Source organism: Rissa tridactyla, chromosome 6 (assembly GCF_028500815.1).
Source record: "Rissa tridactyla isolate bRisTri1 chromosome 6, bRisTri1.patW.cur.20221130, whole genome shotgun sequence".
Lineage (NCBI taxonomy): Eukaryota > Metazoa > Chordata > Aves > Charadriiformes > Laridae > Rissa > Rissa tridactyla.
The window spans coordinates 11,856,101-11,873,847 of record NC_071471.1 but is presented as its reverse complement, the minus strand read 5'-3'; the positions used below and the strand labels follow the sequence as shown (position 1 = coordinate 11,873,847).

General features: G+C 64.2%; 15 non-coding genes across 15 annotated transcripts; all 15 read right to left on the bottom strand.

Moving 5' to 3' along the window:
• Positions 1-1,085: 1,085 nt before the first annotated feature.
• On the bottom strand, positions 1,086-1,204 carry LOC128912140 (5S ribosomal RNA). Its single transcript, XR_008467471.1, has one exon. It is a non-coding gene; the product is annotated as a 5S ribosomal RNA (ribosomal RNA).
• A 1,001-nt stretch (positions 1,205-2,205) lies between these two features.
• LOC128912179 (5S ribosomal RNA) lies at positions 2,206-2,324 on the bottom strand. Its single transcript, XR_008467510.1, has one exon. It is a non-coding gene; the product is annotated as a 5S ribosomal RNA (ribosomal RNA).
• Positions 2,325-3,472: 1,148 nt separating this feature from the next.
• On the bottom strand, positions 3,473-3,591 carry LOC128912008 (5S ribosomal RNA). Its single transcript, XR_008467339.1, has one exon. It is a non-coding gene; the product is annotated as a 5S ribosomal RNA (ribosomal RNA).
• A 1,148-nt stretch (positions 3,592-4,739) lies between these two features.
• Positions 4,740-4,858, bottom strand: LOC128912139 (5S ribosomal RNA). Its single transcript, XR_008467470.1, has one exon. It is a non-coding gene; the product is annotated as a 5S ribosomal RNA (ribosomal RNA).
• A 1,001-nt stretch (positions 4,859-5,859) lies between these two features.
• LOC128912178 (5S ribosomal RNA) lies at positions 5,860-5,978 on the bottom strand. Its single transcript, XR_008467509.1, has one exon. It is a non-coding gene; the product is annotated as a 5S ribosomal RNA (ribosomal RNA).
• A 1,148-nt stretch (positions 5,979-7,126) lies between these two features.
• On the bottom strand, positions 7,127-7,245 carry LOC128912006 (5S ribosomal RNA). Its single transcript, XR_008467338.1, has one exon. It is a non-coding gene; the product is annotated as a 5S ribosomal RNA (ribosomal RNA).
• A 1,148-nt stretch (positions 7,246-8,393) lies between these two features.
• LOC128912005 (5S ribosomal RNA) lies at positions 8,394-8,512 on the bottom strand. Its single transcript, XR_008467337.1, has one exon. It is a non-coding gene; the product is annotated as a 5S ribosomal RNA (ribosomal RNA).
• Positions 8,513-9,246: 734 nt separating this feature from the next.
• Positions 9,247-9,365, bottom strand: LOC128912143 (5S ribosomal RNA). Its single transcript, XR_008467474.1, has one exon. It is a non-coding gene; the product is annotated as a 5S ribosomal RNA (ribosomal RNA).
• A 1,136-nt stretch (positions 9,366-10,501) lies between these two features.
• LOC128912132 (5S ribosomal RNA) lies at positions 10,502-10,620 on the bottom strand. Its single transcript, XR_008467463.1, has one exon. It is a non-coding gene; the product is annotated as a 5S ribosomal RNA (ribosomal RNA).
• Positions 10,621-11,756: 1,136 nt separating this feature from the next.
• LOC128912004 (5S ribosomal RNA) lies at positions 11,757-11,875 on the bottom strand. The gene has a single exon (XR_008467336.1). It is a non-coding gene; the product is annotated as a 5S ribosomal RNA (ribosomal RNA).
• Positions 11,876-13,011: 1,136 nt separating this feature from the next.
• LOC128912163 (5S ribosomal RNA) lies at positions 13,012-13,130 on the bottom strand. The gene has a single exon (XR_008467494.1). It is a non-coding gene; the product is annotated as a 5S ribosomal RNA (ribosomal RNA).
• Positions 13,131-14,278: 1,148 nt separating this feature from the next.
• LOC128912003 (5S ribosomal RNA) lies at positions 14,279-14,397 on the bottom strand. The gene has a single exon (XR_008467335.1). It is a non-coding gene; the product is annotated as a 5S ribosomal RNA (ribosomal RNA).
• A 722-nt stretch (positions 14,398-15,119) lies between these two features.
• Positions 15,120-15,238, bottom strand: LOC128912058 (5S ribosomal RNA). The gene has a single exon (XR_008467390.1). It is a non-coding gene; the product is annotated as a 5S ribosomal RNA (ribosomal RNA).
• A 722-nt stretch (positions 15,239-15,960) lies between these two features.
• Positions 15,961-16,079, bottom strand: LOC128912121 (5S ribosomal RNA). Its single transcript, XR_008467452.1, has one exon. It is a non-coding gene; the product is annotated as a 5S ribosomal RNA (ribosomal RNA).
• A 1,001-nt stretch (positions 16,080-17,080) lies between these two features.
• LOC128912002 (5S ribosomal RNA) lies at positions 17,081-17,199 on the bottom strand. The gene has a single exon (XR_008467334.1). It is a non-coding gene; the product is annotated as a 5S ribosomal RNA (ribosomal RNA).
• Positions 17,200-17,747: the final 548 nt, after the last annotated feature.

The window sequence follows — 17,747 nt, the reverse complement described above, 5'->3', positions numbered from 1 at the left end:
CACACCCCCACGCACACAACAACGCCTCACACCACACACACACACACAAACACACACGCAACACACGCACCTACCCACAACACACCTCACACAAAACAACACCCCACACGCAACACCCTGCAAAAAATACACACCCCTCACCACACGCACCCTGCCCTACACACACACACACGCACCCGCCTCACGCAACAACACACGCACCTGCCACAACACAACACCCCACACACAACACCACTAAATACTTACACCACACTCACGCACCACACGCGCCCTACAGCCCCACACACCCTCCCTCCTCCCGCAACAACACCCGCACCTGCCCCGACGCCTGCCAGAATACCCCACTCGCAACACCACAACGCTCGCCAGACGCTCCGCCCGACGCCAAAATCATACACCACCCAACACCCCAAAAGACCTCCACACCCCTGCTACACGCCCCGCAGCCCCGCACACCCACCCGCCTGCCGCAACACCCCACTCGCAACACCAAAACACTCAACGCCCCCCCGCCTGCCGGCAAAAGCCTACAGCACCCAACAACCCAAAAAACCTCCACAAGCCTCCCACGTGCCCTGCAGCCCCACACACCCACCCGCCTGCCGCAACCACACACGCACCTGCCCCCCCGACACAACCCCCCACCCGCAACACCAAAACGCTCAACACCCCTCCGCCCGCCCCCAAAAGCCTACAGCACCCAACATGCCACGCGCAACACTCCAGAAAACCTCCACACCCCTGCCACATGGCCCGCAGCCCCACACACCCGCCCGCCTGCCGCAACTACACCCGCACCTGCCCCAACACAGCCCCCCAAAATACTTACACACCACTCCCACACGCCCCGCGCCCTCCAGCCCCACACACCCACCCGCCTGCCGCAACACCCCACGCGCAACACCAAAACACTCAACGCCCCCCCGCCTGCCGGCAAAAGCCTACAACAGCCCAAAAAACCTCCACAAGCCTCCCACGCGCCCCGCAGCCCCACACACCCACCCGCCTGCCGCAACGACACCCGCACCTGCCCCCCTGCCGGCCGCAACAGCAAAACGCGCAGCGCCCCTCCGCCCGCCGGCAAAAGCCTACAGCACCCGGTATTCCCGGGCGGTCTCCCATCCAAGTACTAACTGGGCCCGACCCTGCTTAGCTTCCGAGATCAGACGAGATCGGGCGTTCTCAGGGTGGTATGGCTGTAGGCACCCCTCTGCCCCACAACAGCCCTCTCCACACCCACCGCCCACACCGCCCTCCCGCACTCACGCACACAACAACGCCTCACACCACACACACACACACAAACACACACGCAACACACGCACCTACCCACAACACACCTCACACAAAACAACACCCCACACGCAACACCCCGCAAAAAATACACACCCCTCACCACACGCACCCTGCCCTACACACACACACACGCACCCGCCTCACGCAACAACACACGCACCTGCCACAACACAACACCCCACACACAACACCACTAAATACTTACACCACACTCACGCACCACACGCGCCCTACAGCCCCACACACCCTCCCTCCTCCCGCAACAACACCCGCACCTGCCCCGACGCCTGCCAGAATACCCCACTCGCAACACCACAACGCTCGCCAGACGCTCCGCCCGACGCCAAAATCATACACCACCCAACACCCCAAAAGACCTCCACACCCCTGCTACACGCCCCGCAGCCCCGCACACCCACCCGCCTGCCGCAACACCCCACTCGCAACACCAAAACACTCAACGCCCCCCCGCCTGCCGGCAAAAGCCTACAGCACCCAACAACCCAAAAAACCTCCACAAGCCTCCCACGTGCCCTGCAGCCCCACACACCCACCCGCCTGCCGCAACCACACACGCACCTGCCCCCCCGACACAACCCCCCACCCGCAACACCAAAACGCTCAACACCCCTCCGCCCGCCCCCAAAAGCCTACAGCACCCAACATGCCACGCGCAACACTCCAGAAAACCTCCACACCCCTGCCACATGGCCCGCAGCCCCACACACCCGCCCGCCTGCCGCAACTACACCCGCACCTGCCCCAACACAGCCCCCCAAAAGACCTCCACACCCCTGCTACACGCCCCGCAGCCCCACACACCCACCCGCCTGCCGCAACGACACCCGCACCTGCCCCCCTGCCGGCCGCAACAGCAAAACGCGCAGCGCCCCTCCGCCCGCCGGCAAAAGCCTACAGCACCCGGTATTCCCGGGCGGTCTCCCATCCAAGTACTAACTGGGCCCGACCCTGCTTAGCTTCCGAGATCAGACAAGGTCGGGCGTTCTCAGGGTGGTATGGCCGTAGGCACCCCTCTGCCCCACAACAGCCCTCTCCACACCCACCGCCCACACCGCCCTCCCGCACTCACGCACACCCCCACGCACACAACAACGCCTCACACCACACACACACACACAAACACACACGCAACACACGCACCTACCCACAACACACCTCACACAAAACAACACCCCACACGCAACACCCTGCAAAAAATACACACCCCTCACCACACGCACCCTGCCCTACACACACACACACGCACCCGCCTCACGCAACAACACACGCACCTGCCACAACACAACACCCCACACACAACACCACTAAATACTTACACCACACTCACGCACCACACGCGCCCTACAGCCCCACACACCCTCCCTCCTCCCGCAACAACACCCGCACCTGCCCCGACGCCTGCCAGAATACCCCACTCGCAACACCACAACGCTCGCCAGACGCTCCGCCCGACGCCAAAATCATACACCACCCAACACCCCAAAAGACCTCCACACCCCTGCTACACGCCCCGCAGCCCCGCACACCCACCCGCCTGCCGCAACACCCCACTCGCAACACCAAAACACTCAACGCCCCCCCGCCTGCCGGCAAAAGCCTACAGCACCCAACAACCCAAAAAACCTCCACAAGCCTCCCACGTGCCCTGCAGCCCCACACACCCACCCGCCTGCCGCAACCACACACGCACCTGCCCCCCCGACACAACCCCCCACCCGCAACACCAAAACGCTCAACACCCCTCCGCCCGCCCCCAAAAGCCTACAGCACCCAACATGCCACGCGCAACACTCCAGAAAACCTCCACACCCCTGCCACATGGCCCGCAGCCCCACACACCCGCCCGCCTGCCGCAACTACACCCGCACCTGCCCCAACACAGCCCCCCAAAATACTTACACACCACTCCCACACGCCCCGCGCCCTCCAGCCCCACACACCCACCCGCCTGCCGCAACACCCCACGCGCAACACCAAAACACTCAACGCCCCCCCGCCTGCCGGCAAAAGCCTACAACAGCCCAAAAAACCTCCACAAGCCTCCCACGCGCCCCGCAGCCCCACACACCCACCCGCCTGCCGCAACGACACCCGCACCTGCCCCCCTGCCGGCCGCAACAGCAAAACGCGCAGCGCCCCTCCGCCCGCCGGCAAAAGCCTACAGCACCCGGTATTCCCGGGCGGTCTCCCATCCAAGTACTAACCGGGCCCGACCCTGCTTAGCTTCCGAGATCAGACGAGATCGGGCGTTCTCAGGGTGGTATGGCCGTAGGCACCCCTCTGCCCCACAACAGCCCTCTCCACACCCACCACCCACACCGCCCTCCCGCACTCACGCACACCCCCACGCACACAACAACGCCTCACACCACACACACACACACAAACACACACGCAACACACGCACCTACCCACAACACACCTCACACAAAACAACACCCCACACGCAACACCCCGCAAAAAATACACACCCCTCACCACACGCACCCTGCCCTACACACACACACACGCACCCGCCTCACGCAACAACACACGCACCTGCCACAACACAACACCCCACACACAACACCACTAAATACTTACACCACACTCACGCACCACACGCGCCCTACAGCCCCACACACCCTCCCTCCTCCCGCAACAACACCCGCACCTGCCCCGACGCCTGCCAGAATACCCCACTCGCAACACCACAACGCTCGCCAGACGCTCCGCCCGACGCCAAAATCATACACCACCCAACACCCCAAAAGACCTCCACACCCCTGCTACACGCCCCGCAGCCCCGCACACCCACCCGCCTGCCGCAACACCCCACTCGCAACACCAAAACACTCAACGCCCCCCCGCCTGCCGGCAAAAGCCTACAGCACCCAACAACCCAAAAAACCTCCACAAGCCTCCCACGTGCCCTGCAGCCCCACACACCCACCCGCCTGCCGCAACCACACACGCACCTGCCCCCCCGACACAACCCCCCACCCGCAACACCAAAACGCTCAACACCCCTCCGCCCGCCCCCAAAAGCCTACAGCACCCAACATGCCACGCGCAACACTCCAGAAAACCTCCACACCCCTGCCACATGGCCCGCAGCCCCACACACCCGCCCGCCTGCCGCAACTACACCCGCACCTGCCCCAACACAGCCCCCCAAAATACTTACACACCACTCCCACACGCCCCGCGCCCTCCAGCCCCACACACCCACCCGCCTGCCGCAACACCCCACGCGCAACACCAAAACACTCAACGCCCCCCCGCCTGCCGGCAAAAGCCTACAACAGCCCAAAAAACCTCCACAAGCCTCCCACGCGCCCCGCAGCCCCACACACCCACCCGCCTGCCGCAACGACACCCGCACCTGCCCCCCTGCCGGCCGCAACAGCAAAACGCGCAGCGCCCCTCCGCCCGCCGGCAAAAGCCTACAGCACCCGGTATTCCCGGGCGGTCTCCCATCCAAGTACTAACTGGGCCCGACCCTGCTTAGCTTCCGAGATCAGACGAGATCGGGCGTTCTCAGGGTGGTATGGCTGTAGGCACCCCTCTGCCCCACAACAGCCCTCTCCACACCCACCGCCCACACCGCCCTCCCGCACTCACGCACACAACAACGCCTCACACCACACACACACACACAAACACACACGCAACACACGCACCTACCCACAACACACCTCACACAAAACAACACCCCACACGCAACACCCCGCAAAAAATACACACCCCTCACCACACGCACCCTGCCCTACACACACACACACGCACCCGCCTCACGCAACAACACACGCACCTGCCACAACACAACACCCCACACACAACACCACTAAATACTTACACCACACTCACGCACCACACGCGCCCTACAGCCCCACACACCCTCCCTCCTCCCGCAACAACACCCGCACCTGCCCCGACGCCTGCCAGAATACCCCACTCGCAACACCACAACGCTCGCCAGACGCTCCGCCCGACGCCAAAATCATACACCACCCAACACCCCAAAAGACCTCCACACCCCTGCTACACGCCCCGCAGCCCCGCACACCCACCCGCCTGCCGCAACACCCCACTCGCAACACCAAAACACTCAACGCCCCCCCGCCTGCCGGCAAAAGCCTACAGCACCCAACAACCCAAAAAACCTCCACAAGCCTCCCACGTGCCCTGCAGCCCCACACACCCACCCGCCTGCCGCAACCACACACGCACCTGCCCCCCCGACACAACCCCCCACCCGCAACACCAAAACGCTCAACACCCCTCCGCCCGCCCCCAAAAGCCTACAGCACCCAACATGCCACGCGCAACACTCCAGAAAACCTCCACACCCCTGCCACATGGCCCGCAGCCCCACACACCCGCCCGCCTGCCGCAACTACACCCGCACCTGCCCCAACACAGCCCCCCAAAAGACCTCCACACCCCTGCTACACGCCCCGCAGCCCCACACACCCACCCGCCTGCCGCAACGACACCCGCACCTGCCCCCCTGCCGGCCGCAACAGCAAAACGCGCAGCGCCCCTCCGCCCGCCGGCAAAAGCCTACAGCACCCGGTATTCCCGGGCGGTCTCCCATCCAAGTACTAACTGGGCCCGACCCTGCTTAGCTTCCGAGATCAGACAAGGTCGGGCGTTCTCAGGGTGGTATGGCCGTAGGCACCCCTCTGCCCCACAACAGCCCTCTCCACACCCACCGCCCACACCGCCCTCCCGCACTCACGCACACCCCCACGCACACAACAACGCCTCACACCACACACACACACACAAACACACACGCAACACACGCACCTACCCACAACACACCTCACACAAAACAACACCCCACACGCAACACCCTGCAAAAAATACACACCCCTCACCACACGCACCCTGCCCTACACACACACACACGCACCCGCCTCACGCAACAACACACGCACCTGCCACAACACAACACCCCACACACAACACCACTAAATACTTACACCACACTCACGCACCACACGCGCCCTACAGCCCCACACACCCTCCCTCCTCCCGCAACAACACCCGCACCTGCCCCGACGCCTGCCAGAATACCCCACTCGCAACACCACAACGCTCGCCAGACGCTCCGCCCGACGCCAAAATCATACACCACCCAACACCCCAAAAGACCTCCACACCCCTGCTACACGCCCCGCAGCCCCGCACACCCACCCGCCTGCCGCAACACCCCACTCGCAACACCAAAACACTCAACGCCCCCCCGCCTGCCGGCAAAAGCCTACAGCACCCAACAACCCAAAAAACCTCCACAAGCCTCCCACGTGCCCTGCAGCCCCACACACCCACCCGCCTGCCGCAACCACACACGCACCTGCCCCCCCGACACAACCCCCCACCCGCAACACCAAAACGCTCAACACCCCTCCGCCCGCCCCCAAAAGCCTACAGCACCCAACATGCCACGCGCAACACTCCAGAAAACCTCCACACCCCTGCCACATGGCCCGCAGCCCCACACACCCGCCCGCCTGCCGCAACTACACCCGCACCTGCCCCAACACAGCCCCCCAAAATACTTACACACCACTCCCACACGCCCCGCGCCCTCCAGCCCCACACACCCACCCGCCTGCCGCAACACCCCACGCGCAACACCAAAACACTCAACGCCCCCCCGCCTGCCGGCAAAAGCCTACAACAGCCCAAAAAACCTCCACAAGCCTCCCACGCGCCCCGCAGCCCCACACACCCACCCGCCTGCCGCAACGACACCCGCACCTGCCCCCCTGCCGGCCGCAACAGCAAAACGCGCAGCGCCCCTCCGCCCGCCGGCAAAAGCCTACAGCACCCGGTATTCCCGGGCGGTCTCCCATCCAAGTACTAACCGGGCCCGACCCTGCTTAGCTTCCGAGATCAGACGAGATCGGGCGTTCTCAGGGTGGTATGGCCGTAGGCACCCCTCTGCCCCACAACAGCCCTCTCCACACCCACCGCCCACACCGCCCTCCCGCACTCACGCACACCCCCACGCACACAACAACGCCTCACACCACACACACACACACAAACACACACGCAACACACGCACCTACCCACAACACACCTCACACAAAACAACACCCCACACGCAACACCCCGCAAAAAATACACACCCCTCACCACACGCACCCTGCCCTACACACACACACACGCACCCGCCTCACGCAACAACACACGCACCTGCCACAACACAACACCCCACACACAACACCACTAAATACTTACACCACACTCACGCACCACACGCGCCCTACAGCCCCACACACCCTCCCTCCTCCCGCAACAACACCCGCACCTGCCCCGACGCCTGCCAGAATACCCCACTCGCAACACCACAACGCTCGCCAGACGCTCCGCCCGACGCCAAAATCATACACCACCCAACACCCCAAAAGACCTCCACACCCCTGCTACACGCCCCGCAGCCCCGCACACCCACCCGCCTGCCGCAACACCCCACTCGCAACACCAAAACACTCAACGCCCCCCCGCCTGCCGGCAAAAGCCTACAGCACCCAACAACCCAAAAAACCTCCACAAGCCTCCCACGTGCCCTGCAGCCCCACACACCCACCCGCCTGCCGCAACCACACACGCACCTGCCCCCCCGACACAACCCCCCACCCGCAACACCAAAACGCTCAACACCCCTCCGCCCGCCCCCAAAAGCCTACAGCACCCAACATGCCACGCGCAACACTCCAGAAAACCTCCACACCCCTGCCACATGGCCCGCAGCCCCACACACCCGCCCGCCTGCCGCAACTACACCCGCACCTGCCCCAACACAGCCCCCCAAAATACTTACACACCACTCCCACACGCCCCGCGCCCTCCAGCCCCACACACCCACCCGCCTGCCGCAACACCCCACGCGCAACACCAAAACACTCAACGCCCCCCCGCCTGCCGGCAAAAGCCTACAACAGCCCAAAAAACCTCCACAAGCCTCCCACGCGCCCCGCAGCCCCACACACCCACCCGCCTGCCGCAACGACACCCGCACCTGCCCCCCTGCCGGCCGCAACAGCAAAACGCGCAGCGCCCCTCCGCCCGCCGGCAAAAGCCTACAGCACCCGGTATTCCCGGGCGGTCTCCCATCCAAGTACTAACCGGGCCCGACCCTGCTTAGCTTCCGAGATCAGACGAGATCGGGCGTTCTCAGGGTGGTATGGCCGTAGGCACCCCTCTGCCCCACAACAGCCCTCTCCACACCCACCGCCCACACCGCCCTCCCGCACTCACGCACACCCCCACGCACACAACAACGCCTCACACCACACACACACACACAAACACACACGCAACACACGCACCTACCCACAACACACCTCACACAAAACAACACCCCACACGCAACACCCCGCAAAAAATACACACCCCTCACCACACGCACCCTGCCCTACACACACACACACGCACCCGCCTCACGCAACAACACACGCACCTGCCACAACACAACACCCCACACACAACACCACTAAATACTTACACCACACTCACGCACCACACGCGCCCTACAGCCCCACACACCCTCCCTCCTCCCGCAACAACACCCGCACCTGCCCCGACGCCTGCCAGAATACCCCACTCGCAACACCACAACGCTCGCCAGACGCTCCGCCCGACGCCAAAATCATACACCACCCAACACCCCAAAAGACCTCCACACCCCTGCTACACGCCCCGCAGCCCCGCACACCCACCCGCCTGCCGCAACACCCCACTCGCAACACCAAAACACTCAACGCCCCCCCGCCTGCCGGCAAAAGCCTACAACAGCCCAAAAAACCTCCACAAGCCTCCCACGCGCCCCGCAGCCCCACACACCCACCCGCCTGCCGCAACGACACCCGCACCTGCCCCCCTGCCGGCCGCAACAGCAAAACGCGCAGCGCCCCTCCGCCCGCCGGCAAAAGCCTACAGCACCCGGTATTCCCAGGCGGTCTCCCATCCAAGTACTAACCGGGCCCGACCCTGCTTAGCTTCCGAGATCAGACGAGATCGGGCGTTCTCAGGGTGGTATGGCCGTAGGCACCCCTCTGCCCCACAACAGCCCTCTCCACACCCACCGCCCACACCGCCCTCCCGCACTCACGCACACAACAACGCCTCACACCACACACACACACACAAACACACACGCAACACACGCACCTACCCACAACACACCTCACACAAAACAACACCCCACACGCAACACCCCGCAAAAAATACACACCCCTCACCACACGCACCCTGCCCTACACACACACACACGCACCCGCCTCACGCAACAACACACGCACCTGCCACAACACAACACCCCACACACAACACCACTAAATACTTACACCACACTCACGCACCACACGCGCCCTACAGCCCCACACACCCTCCCTCCTCCCGCAACAACACCCGCACCTGCCCCGACGCCTGCCAGAATACCCCACTCGCAACACCACAACGCTCGCCAGACGCTCCGCCCGACGCCAAAATCATACACCACCCAACACCCCAAAACACCTCCACACCCCTGCTACACGCCCCGCAGCCCCGCACACCCACCCGCCTGCCGCAACACCCCACTCGCAACACCAAAACACTCAACGCCCCCCCGCCTGCCGGCAAAAGCCTACAGCACCCAACAACCCAAAAAACCTCCACAAGCCTCCCACGTGCCCTGCAGCCCCACACACCCACCCGCCTGCCGCAACCACACACGCACCTGCCCCCCCGACACAACCCCCCACCCGCAACACCAAAACGCTCAACACCCCTCCGCCCGCCCCCAAAAGCCTACAGCACCCAACATGCCACGCGCAACACTCCAGAAAACCTCCACACCCCTGCCACATGGCCCGCAGCCCCACACACCCGCCCGCCTGCCGCAACTACACCCGCACCTGCCCCAACACAGCCCCCCAAAATACTTACACACCACTCCCACACGCCCCGCGCCCTCCAGCCCCACACACCCACCCGCCTGCCGCAACACCCCACGCGCAACACCAAAACACTCAACGCCCCCCCGCCTGCCGGCAAAAGCCTACAACAGCCCAAAAAACCTCCACAAGCCTCCCACGCGCCCCGCAGCCCCACACACCCACCCGCCTGCCGCAACGACACCCGCACCTGCCCCCCTGCCGGCCGCAACAGCAAAACGCGCAGCGCCCCTCCGCCCGCCGGCAAAAGCCTACAGCACCCGGTATTCCCAGGCGGTCTCCCATCCAAGTACTAACCGGGCCCGACCCTGCTTAGCTTCCGAGATCAGACGAGATCGGGCGTTCTCAGGGTGGTATGGCCGTAGGCACCCCTCTGCCCCACAACAGCCCTCTCCACACCCACCGCCCACACCGCCCTCCCGCACTCACGCACACAACAACGCCTCACACCACACACACACACACAAACACACACGCAACACACGCACCTACCCACAACACACCTCACACAAAACAACACCCCACACGCAACACCCCGCAAAAAATACACACCCCTCACCACACGCACCCTGCCCTACACACACACACACGCACCCGCCTCACGCAACAACACACGCACCTGCCACAACACAACACCCCACACACAACACCACTAAATACTTACACCACACTCACGCACCACACGCGCCCTACAGCCCCACACACCCTCCCTCCTCCCGCAACAACACCCGCACCTGCCCCGACGCCTGCCAGAATACCCCACTCGCAACACCACAACGCTCGCCAGACGCTCCGCCCGACGCCAAAATCATACACCACCCAACACCCCAAAAGACCTCCACACCCCTGCTACACGCCCCGCAGCCCCGCACACCCACCCGCCTGCCGCAACACCCCACTCGCAACACCAAAACACTCAACGCCCCCCCGCCTGCCGGCAAAAGCCTACAGCACCCAACAACCCAAAAAACCTCCACAAGCCTCCCACGTGCCCTGCAGCCCCACACACCCACCCGCCTGCCGCAACCACACACGCACCTGCCCCCCCGACACAACCCCCCACCCGCAACACCAAAACGCTCAACACCCCTCCGCCCGCCCCCAAAAGCCTACAGCACCCAACATGCCACGCGCAACACTCCAGAAAACCTCCACACCCCTGCCACATGGCCCGCAGCCCCACACACCCGCCCGCCTGCCGCAACTACACCCGCACCTGCCCCAACACAGCCCCCCAAAATACTTACACACCACTCCCACACGCCCCGCGCCCTCCAGCCCCACACACCCACCCGCCTGCCGCAACACCCCACGCGCAACACCAAAACACTCAACGCCCCCCCGCCTGCCGGCAAAAGCCTACAACAGCCCAAAAAACCTCCACAAGCCTCCCACGCGCCCCGCAGCCCCACACACCCACCCGCCTGCCGCAACGACACCCGCACCTGCCCCCCTGCCGGCCGCAACAGCAAAACGCGCAGCGCCCCTCCGCCCGCCGGCAAAAGCCTACAGCACCCGGTATTCCCGGGCGGTCTCCCATCCAAGTACTAACCGGGCCCGACCCTGCTTAGCTTCCGAGATCAGACGAGATCGGGCGTTCTCAGGGTGGTATGGCCGTAGGCACCCCTCTGCCCCACAACAGCCCTCTCCACACCCACCGCCCACACCGCCCTCCCGCACTCACGCACACAACAACGCCTCACACCACACACACACACACAAACACACACGCAACACACGCACCTACCCACAACACACCTCACACAAAACAACACCCCACACGCAACACCCCGCAAAAAATACACACCCCTCACCACACGCACCCTGCCCTACACACACACACACGCACCCGCCTCACGCAACAACACACGCACCTGCCACAACACAACACCCCACACACAACACCACTAAATACTTACACCACACTCACGCACCACACGCGCCCTACAGCCCCACACACCCTCCCTCCTCCCGCAACAACACCCGCACCTGCCCCGACGCCTGCCAGAATACCCCACTCGCAACACCACAACGCTCGCCAGACGCTCCGCCCGACGCCAAAATCATACACCACCCAACACCCCAAAAGACCTCCACACCCCTGCTACACGCCCCGCAGCCCCGCACACCCACCCGCCTGCCGCAACACCCCACTCGCAACACCAAAACACTCAACGCCCCCCCGCCTGCCGGCAAAAGCCTACAGCACCCAACAACCCAAAAAACCTCCACAAGCCTCCCACGTGCCCTGCAGCCCCACACACCCACCCGCCTGCCGCAACCACACACGCACCTGCCCCCCCGACACAACCCCCCACCCGCAACACCAAAACGCTCAACACCCCTCCGCCCGCCCCCAAAAGCCTACAGCACCCAACATGCCACGCGCAACACTCCAGAAAACCTCCACACCCCTGCCACATGGCCCGCAGCCCCACACACCCGCCCGCCTGCCGCAACTACACCCGCACCTGCCCCAACACAGCCCCCCAAAATACTTACACACCACTCCCACACGCCCCGCGCCCTCCAGCCCCACACACCCACCCGCCTGCCGCAACACCCCACGCGCAACACCAAAACACTCAACGCCCCCCCGCCTGCCGGCAAAAGCCTACAACAGCCCAAAAAACCTCCACAAGCCTCCCACGCGCCCCGCAGCCCCACACACCCACCCGCCTGCCGCAACGACACCCGCACCTGCCCCCCTGCCGGCCGCAACAGCAAAACGCGCAGCGCCCCTCCGCCCGCCGGCAAAAGCCTACAGCACCCGGTATTCCCAGGCGGTCTCCCATCCAAGTACTAACCGGGCCCGACCCTGCTTAGCTTCCGAGATCAGACAAGGTCGGGCGTTCTCAGGGTGGTATGGCCGTAGGCACCCCTCTGCCCCACAACAGCCCTCTCCACACCCACCGCCCACACCGCCCTCCCGCACTCACGCACACCCCCACGCACACAACAACGCCTCACACCACACACACACACACAAACACACACGCAACACACGCACCTACCCACAACACACCTCACACAAAACAACACCCCACACGCAACACCCCGCAAAAAATACACACCCCTCACCACACGCACCCTGCCCTACACACACACACACGCACCCGCCTCACGCAACAACACACGCACCTGCCACAACACAACACCCCACACACAACACCACTAAATACTTACACCACACTCACGCACCACACGCGCCCTACAGCCCCACACACCCTCCCTCCTCCCGCAACAACACCCGCACCTGCCCCGACGCCTGCCAGAATACCCCACTCGCAACACCACAACGCTCGCCAGACGCTCCGCCCGACGCCAAAATCATACACCACCCAACACCCCAAAAGACCTCCACACCCCTGCTACACGCCCCGCAGCCCCGCACACCCACCCGCCTGCCGCAACACCCCACTCGCAACACCAAAACACTCAACGCCCCCCCGCCTGCCGGCAAAAGCCTACAGCACCCAACAACCCAAAAAACCTCCACAAGCCTCCCACGTGCCCTGCAGCCCCACACACCCACCCGCCTGCCGCAACCACACACGCACCTGCCCCCCCGACACAACCCCCCACCCGCAACACCAAAACGCTCAACACCCCTCCGCCCGCCCCCAAAAGCCTACAGCACCCAACATGCCACGCGCAACACTCCAGAAAACCTCCACACCCCTGCCACATGGCCCGCAGCCCCACACACCCGCCCGCCTGCCGCAACTACACCCGCACCTGCCCCAACACAGCCCCCCAAAATACTTACACACCACTCCCACACGCCCCGCGCCCTCCAGCCCCACACACCCACCCGCCTGCCGCAACACCCCACGCGCAACACCAAAACACTCAACGCCCCCCCGCCTGCCGGCAAAAGCCTACAACAGCCCAAAAAACCTCCACAAGCCTCCCACGCGCCCCGCAGCCCCACACACCCACCCGCCTGCCGCAACCACACCCGCACCTGCCCCCCTGCCGGCCGCAACAGCAAAACGCGCAGCGCCCCTCCGCCCGCCGGCAAAAGCCTACAGCACCCGGTATTCCCGGGCGGTCTCCCATCCAAGTACTAACCGGGCCCGACCCTGCTTAGCTTCCGAGATCAGACGAGATCGGGCGTTCTCAGGGTGGTATGGCCGTAGGCACCCCTCTGCCCCACAACAGCCCTCTCCACACCCACCGCCCACACCGCCCTCCCGCACTCACGCACACAACAACGCCTCACACCACACACACACACACAAACACACACGCAACACACGCACCTACCCACAACACACCTCACACAAAACAACACCCCACACGCAACACCCCGCAAAAAATACACACCCCTCACCACACGCACCCTGCCCTACACACACACACACGCACCCGCCTCACGCAACAACACACGCACCTGCCACAACACAACACCCCACACACAACACCACTAAATACTTACACCACACTCACGCACCACACGCGCCCTACAGCCCCACACACCCTCCCTCCTCCCGCAACAACACCCGCACCTGCCCCGACGCCTGCCAGAATACCCCACTCGCAACACCACAACGCTCGCCAGACGCTCCGCCCGACGCCAAAATCATACACCACCCAACACCCCAAAAGACCTCCACACCCCTGCTACACGCCCCGCAGCCCCGCACACCCACCCGCCTGCCGCAACACCCCACTCGCAACACCAAAACACTCAACGCCCCCCCGCCTGCCGGCAAAAGCCTACAACAGCCCAAAAAACCTCCACAAGCCTCCCACGCGCCCCGCAGCCCCACACACCCACCCGCCTGCCGCAACGACACCCGCACCTGCCCCCCTGCCGGCCGCAACAGCAAAACGCGCAGCGCCCCTCCGCCCGCCGGCAAAAGCCTACAGCACCCGGTATTCCCAGGCGGTCTCCCATCCAAGTACTAACCGGGCCCGACCCTGCTTAGCTTCCGAGATCAGACGAGATCGGGCGTTCTCAGGGTGGTATGGCCATAGGCACCCCTCTGCCCCACAACAGCTCTCTCCACACCCACCGCCCACACCGCCCTCCCGCACTCACGCACACAACAACGCCTCACACCACACACACACACACAAACACACACGCAACACACGCACCTACCCACAACACACCTCACACAAAACAACACCCCACACGCAACACCCCGCAAAAAATACACACCCCTCACCACACGCACCCTGCCCTACACACACACACACGCACCCGCCTCACGCAACAACACACGCACCTGCCACAACACAACACCCCACACACAACACCACTAAATACTTACACCACACTCACGCACCACACGCGCCCTACAGCCCCACACACCCTCCCTCCTCCCGCAACAACACCCGCACCTGCCCCGACGCCTGCCAGAATACCCCACTCGCAACACCACAACGCTCGCCAGACGCTCCGCCCGACGCCAAAATCATACACCACCCAACACCCCAAAAGACCTCCACACCCCTGCTACACGCCCCGCAGCCCCGCACACCCACCCGCCTGCCGCAACACCCCACTCGCAACACCAAAACACTCAACGCCCCCCCGCCTGCCGGCAAAAGCCTACAACAGCCCAAAAAACCTCCACAAGCCTCCCACGCGCCCCGCAGCCCCACACACCCACCCGCCTGCCGCAACGACACCCGCACCTGCCCCCCTGCCGGCCGCAACAGCAAAACGCGCAGCGCCCCTCCGCCCGCCGGCAAAAGCCTACAGCACCCGGTATTCCCAGGCGGTCTCCCATCCAAGTACTAACCGGGCCCGACCCTGCTTAGCTTCCGAGATCAGACGAGATCGGGCGTTCTCAGGGTGGTATGGCCGTAGGCACCCCTCTGCCCCACAACAGCCCTCTCCACACCCACCGCCCACACCGCCCTCCCGCACTCACGCACACAACAACGCCTCACACCACACACACACACACAAACACACACGCAACACACGCACCTACCCACAACACACCTCACACAAAACAACACCCCACACGCAACACCCCGCAAAAAATACACACCCCTCACCACACGCACCCTGCCCTACACACACACACACGCACCCGCCTCACGCAACAACACACGCACCTGCCACAACACAACACCCCACACACAACACCACTAAATACTTACACCACACTCACGCACCACACGCGCCCTACAGCCCCACACACCCTCCCTCCTCCCGCAACAACACCCGCACCTGCCCCGACGCCTGCCAGAATACCCCACTCGCAACACCACAACGCTCGCCAGACGCTCCGCCCGACGCCAAAATCATACACCACCCAACACCCCAAAAGACCTCCACACCCCTGCTACACGCCCCGCAGCCCCGCACACCCACCTGCCTGCCGCAACACCCCACTCGCAACACCAAAACACTCAACGCCCCCCCGCCTGCCGGCAAAAGCCTACAGCACCCAACAACCCAAAAAACCTCCACAAGCCTCCCACGTGCCCTGCAGCCCCACACACCCACCCGCCTGCCGCAACCACACACGCACCTGCCCCCCCGACACAACCCCCCACCCGCAACACCAAAACGCTCAACACCCCTCCGCCCGCCCCCAAAAGCCTACAGCACCCAACATGCCACGCGCAACACTCCAGAAAACCTCCACACCCCTGCCACATGGCCCGCAGCCCCACACACCCGCCCGCCTGCCGCAACTACACCCGCACCTGCCCCAACACAGCCCCCCAAAAGACCTCCACACCCCTGCTACACGCCCCGCAGCCCCACACACCCACCCGCCTGCCGCAACGACACCCGCACCTGCCCCCCTGCCGGCCGCAACAGCAAAACGCGCAGCGCCCCTCCGCCCGCCGGCAAAAGCCTACAGCACCCGGTATTCCCGGGCGGTCTCCCATCCAAGTACTAACCGGGCCCGACCCTGCTTAGCTTCCGAGATCAGACGAGATCGGGCGTTCTCAGGGTGGTATGGCCGTAGGCACCCCTCTGCCCCACAACAGCCCTCTCCACACCCACCGCCCACACCGCCCTCCCGCACTCACGCACACCCCCACGCACACAACAACGCCTCACACCACACACACACACACAAACACACACGCAACACACGCACCTACCCACAACACACCTCACACAAAACAACACCCCACACGCAACACCCTGCAAAAAATACACACCCCTCACCACACGCACCCTGCCCTACACACACACACACGCACCCGCCTCACGCAACAACACACGCACCTGCCACAACACAACACCCCACACACAACACCACTAAATACTTACACCACACTCACGCACCACACGCGCCCTACAGCCCCACACACCCTCCCTCCTCCCGCAACAACACCCGCACCTGCCCCGACGCCTGCCAGAATACCCCACTCGCAACACCACAACGCTCGCCAGACGCTCCGCCCGACGCCAAAATCATACACCACCCAACACCCCAAAAGACCTCCACACCCCTGCTACACGCCCCGCAGCCCCGCACACCCACCCGCCTGCCGCAACACCCCACTCGC